This window comes from Malus domestica, chromosome 04 (assembly GCF_042453785.1).
Source record: "Malus domestica chromosome 04, GDT2T_hap1".
In the NCBI taxonomy this organism is placed as follows: Eukaryota; Viridiplantae; Streptophyta; class Magnoliopsida; order Rosales; family Rosaceae; genus Malus; species Malus domestica.
Window position 1 is genome coordinate 6,676,345 of NC_091664.1, and position 5,437 is coordinate 6,681,781.

The window sequence follows — 5,437 nt, forward strand, 5'->3', positions numbered from 1 at the left end:
CGGCGAATGGGCTTCAATAAAGGCTTTGACGTTCCGCCTAATGGTGCCGCAAGGGGATTAAGCCTTTGGTGGAATGATCTTGTGGAGGTGAATGAGAAACTCTCTTCAAAAAATTTGATCCACACAGAGATAAGAATTATAGGGGTTTGTGATTGGATTCAAGCTTTGTTGATGTATGGGAACCCTTATAGGGCTGAGAATGAGGACTTTTGGAAATAGGTTATGGTTGTGCTACAACCTTCGGACCAACCTTGGTTTTATGGGGGAGACTTAAATGAATACCTCTGGGATTTTGAGAAATTGGGAGGATGTGAAGGATCACACTCGAGGCCTCGATATCTATAGGACTTCATGTCAAATTTGGTTCTAATTGATTTGGGATTTAGCTGTCTGAGATTCACGTGGAGGGGCACTCAGAATAACCAACTGGTTCAAGAAAGATTAGACAGAGGCTTGGTTAATGGCCATTGGCAGGAGCTCTGGCCTTACATGAATGTCATCCATGAGACAGTCCGGGGGTCTAATCATTGCCCCTGATTGTTTCAACTAATCATGCCAGGCCACGTGGGAAACCCTCATTACGCTTTGAAGCTTTCTGGGTTAAAGAGGAAGGCTACAGGGAAATGGTGGAAAGAAGTTGGGAGACTCTAGTTGATGGGTGATGAGGATACAAATGGAGAAGAAAACCAGAAACTTGTAAAAAAAATCTAGTGGAGTGGAGTAGAGACAAGTTTAAAGCTAGAAGGCTGGAAATTGCGAATCTCACAACAAAACTCAAGGATCTCCAAATGGATTGGGAGGCAAATATGGAGCAAATAAAGGATACATCAGCACACGTTCACATGCTGAAGGCACAAGAGGAACTGTATTGGCAACAAAGATCTCGGATCAGGTGGTTACAAGCCGGTGACTCCAATACTTCCTTTTTTCATCAATGTACTATTCAAAGAAGGAGACAAAATATGATTGCAAAAATTAAGAATGCCAATAGTCAGTGGATGAAGGATGAACAAGGTATCAGATGTACGGTGGATGATCATTTCATGAACTTATTCACTACTAATAGTCAGCTTGATTTGGGGTCCCTCCTGGACTATGTGAAACCAGTTGTTACGACGGAAATGAACAAAAATCTGACAATGCCAAATGATGATGAGGAGATGCAGAATGTTGTTTTTCAGATGGGAGGCTTGAAAGCGCTTGGACTTGATGGGGTTAAGGGTGTTTTTTTTTTCAATCTTTCTAGGAGATCATTTCGTTGGAAGTTCGGGGTCTAGCAGCTGGGCTTATTCTTAATGAAACCAAAACAAGAGATTTTAATTCGACTCACATTGTATTATTACCGAAAGCTTCTCATCCTAAATCGATCAATGTCACCCTATCTATTTCTGATTGTTAGCAAGGTCTTATCGTTGATCATTCAGAATGCTTCGGAGATGGGCTTTATTGAAGGAATACAAGTTAGTGGAAATGGACCATGTTTATCCCACCTTATTTTTGTTGATGATACTTTGATATTTTTAAAGGCTACAAAGACAAACTACATCAATATTGTTAAGCTCCTAAATGCCTATTGCCATGCTTCGGGGAAAGAAGTAAGCCTTCAAAAGTCCATTGTCTACTTCAGTACAAAAACTCCACCGACGATCTATGAAGAACTTTGTGACATCCTTCATATGCCGAAAGTGGAGGATCCCAGGAGTTATCTTGGCATCCTGACTATATGGGGAAGATAAAAAAGGAATGCTCTTGCATATGTAAAGAATTGAATTATGACGAAAATCATCTGGTGGAAGCAACAATTTTTATCACAATTTGGAAAGGAGACCTTGATTCAGGCGGTCGCACAAGCTGTGCCGACTTACCCTATGAATGTATTCAAACTTTCGAAAAATTTGTGCAGAGATATTGATGCAGCTATTGCCAGGTTCTGGAAGGGCCAGAAAGAAAAGGAACGACGCATTCACTGGGTCAATTGGGATATGTTGGGATCTGCTAAAGCTGGGGGATTGGGTTTTTGGAATCTGAGGGAGTTCAACATCGCCCTCCCCAACTCTCCTTGGGCCAGGGTTTTAACGGACCGCTAATTTCCCAATATATCGTTTTTAGAAGCAAAAAAATGCGGTAGAGCCTCGTGGGCTTAGTCTAGTTTATTGGAGGGGAGAGATTTGCTATTGAAATTAGCCCACTGGAAGATTATGAGTGGGGATCAAACACGACTTTGCGTTGATAGATGGATCCCGAATATCCCTATTGGTCATCCCACTCCTATTCCCGAAGTTTCCATGGATACAAATCAACGGGTCTCCTCCATTATTCAGCCAGATTCCTATGGCTAGAAGTGGGATTCCATTGGTGGCATTATCCCGAAGGTGGAGTGTGCGGCCATCTCCTTAACTTAGGTGGGAAATCCCAGGTGCATGGATAGGTTGATTTGGCCGATTGATAAACGAGGTGTATACTCCATTAAGTCTGGGTACTGATGGTTGCATGATAAAGCCCAACAACGTAGATCTCAGAGGCTCTCTTCCTCTAGAGCAACTGACCCTTCGGTGTGGAAGTGCATATAGGGCATTAACGCTCCCCCCAAAATTAGAAATTTCTTGTGGAGAGGGTTGAGGGGTGTATTGGTGACGCAATTGAATCTATTCAAGAGAAGTGATAACTCATATATTTCATACATTTATACCATCAATTCCTAGTCCCTTTGTGATATTTTTGAGTTAAACTAGTTGCATTTTACCCTCTTTTGTGTTAGTGTGTAGCTAATTGTATTTTGGAGCTCAGTTGAGGACAAATAAGGCAAAATTGTGCTAAAAGTGGAGAATTTAATAAAGATGCTGATGCAGACAAAGAATTAAAAGTGGAAACTAAATATGGTGATGAATATGGCTCTTTATAAGACCAATAACAGCAAAAAAATGTGGGAATTAAATGCCCAATTACTGGGATGTATTGGCAATCTATAACAACATCTTTAACATTATAAAACCTAGCCTTTTAGCCACTTTTACAGACACCTTTCATTCTGAACGAATTCTGAGTGAATTTCACAACTCCGGTCACTATTTTTCCCTCCTTTCATCCACACTCAAACCTCCACCCATTCTATACACTTCAACATCATGGAAGACTCATCCCGACAGGCTGTTCTTAGAGAAGTTCAACATCAGAATTGCTTCAAGGGTTTCCTCTCTCCTGAATTTATTTTCACTCATGTTGTGTATTTTCGTTTTAATTTCTGTGAACATGATGTGTAACTAAGTTCATAGCTAGGGATTTCGATGTAGCCTTGCAAAATTGATCCATGTTTTTACATTAAAGTATTCAGTTCATCAATATGCTTCCTGTTTCATTCACTGAATCTATTGTTAAATTTGTTTGTTGATTTTAATGTTTGATCACCATTAGGGTTAACTACAGATCATTTAATCAAGATTATAGTAAACATCATGCTTAATCTTGGTAGACATGAGAATGAATGAAGAGAATGCTATGCAAACATCCTACCATGTATTTTCTTTGGTTCTTTAACGTTTTCTTGCATGCTAAAGACTCTTAATTAGGAACCGAAGTTGAACATCCCAATTAGGTTCCAGATTAGGAGAATTTGATCAAAACCACACATCATATAACTGATCATATATATGTTAAATGAACTCAAGAAACAGGTTGGTAGTTGAATGCGGCATAACTTTATAAACATGGAATTGGTTTTGTAATGGTGAATTCAAATCCCTGGCTTTATCTCCATTGTTTCTACATCACTATATTATTTGTTGCTGCATTCTTCTTGCATTTTAAGTTATTTAAGTTTACAGCACAAAAAATATTCTCAAGTGGTTACTTTCATTCTTTAGTTAGGGTTATTTCAAAGTTAGTAATTTATAGAGGTCCAATCAGTTCCTGTGGTTCGACACCCATACTTGTGCCATTATACTAATCATATTTTTGCACTAGGAAAGAACATAACAAGAAGATGTTCCCTCTCCCTCATCTATTATTTATGCAATGAACATAAGGAATCAGTTGAGCATGTTCTTCTTTTTTGCCCATGGACTATTCGGGTTTGGTTTAGAGGACCGCTAAACTACAGGGTGGATCGGAAGGTAGTGACAACTCTTGATGCATGTTTCCTCATGGTTTCTAAGGAGTGCTCTGGCAACTTGGATGACAAGAAGTTTCTCCTTACAATTGTGGTATTTACATGCTGGAATATCTAGAAGAATCGGTGCAAGACAATTTTCAATCGAAAGCCTCTGTCCCCTATCCGAACAATTAATGCCATAGTTTTTGATGTGGAGTTGTTCTTGAAGTCCAAAGCTTTGGTCAATATCCCTCATGTCCCTAGCTCTCGTCCTTAGGTGCATCGATGCTCGTGGACCCCTCCACCCCCATATATGATAAAAATGAATATGAATGCTAGTTGGAAGGCAGGTAATTTTCGTGGTGTTGTTGGGGGTGGTGATAAGGGATTATTTGGGTAGGTGCCTAGCGGTTCGAAGAAAAGAGATAGCTACGTGAAGTGCTCATGCAGCCGAGGCAATTGCGATTCTGGAGGGATGCTTGCTTGCCCAACAGGAAAATTTATCCCAGGTTGTTGTGGAATCTGATTGCTAACATATAGGGCGTGTTTGTTTGACCTTCTTAGGGGGGATTGGACTAGACTACACTAATTGGTATTGTAGTCTGATGTTTGGTAGGGGCAAGGATTACGTTTAATGGGATTAGATCTGACTCGCACGGATTAAACCCTTCGCTAGCAGTTCTTAGCGAACCACCCCAAAAACGTCCGGATTCGTAAGACCTCCTCCCTCACGTCGTCCTCCTCATCCTCATCTCTGCGTCCTGCTCGCCGTCAGCTGCATCCTGGTCGCCCTCATCTGCATCCTACTCCTCATCTGTTCCTCTCGTCGTCCGCTCCCTCGTCTTCACGTAACAGATCTGCTCCGAGAGTTCTCCAAGGACAGCATTCGCCTCGTCAAGCGCTGCCACAAGCCCGATCGCAAAGGTAATTCAGCATTCGGGTCGGATCTGTGTTTTCTCACAAGTTATATTCTTTGATATACATGTGTAATTGATGAGATTTGATGGTTGATTGTCGTGTAGAATTCTCCAAGGTCGCGCTCCGGACAGCGATCGGGTTCGTCGTGATGGGTTTCGTCGGGTTCTTCGTCAAGCTGATCTTCATCCCCATCAACAATATCATCGTTGGATCTGTTTAGGTATTTATTGGATCTAATCAAATCCATTGATTGAAAATTATTGATGGAAATTGTGGAGATTTGATTGGTTTGCTTGATCGATGTATGATTTGATTAGGTTGTTTATTAGTTGGAATTCGGATTAATTTGATTTTGGTAATTGTTGTTTGTTCAATTTTATAAACGAATCAAAAGTTTCGATGAGGAATGTAGTGGTTGAGTTGCATATGTAT

The 5,437-nt window shown here is 40.6% G+C and overlaps 1 long non-coding RNA gene across 1 annotated transcript; it reads left to right on the forward strand.

Annotated features, from left to right (window-relative positions):
* Window positions 1-4,940: 4,940 nt before the first annotated feature.
* On the forward strand, window positions 4,941-5,227 carry LOC139195243 (uncharacterized). Its single transcript, XR_011579918.1, has 2 exons — window positions 4,941-5,011; window positions 5,110-5,227. It is a non-coding gene; the product is annotated as an uncharacterized lncRNA (long non-coding RNA).
* The last annotated feature ends 210 nt before the right edge of the window (window positions 5,228-5,437 follow it).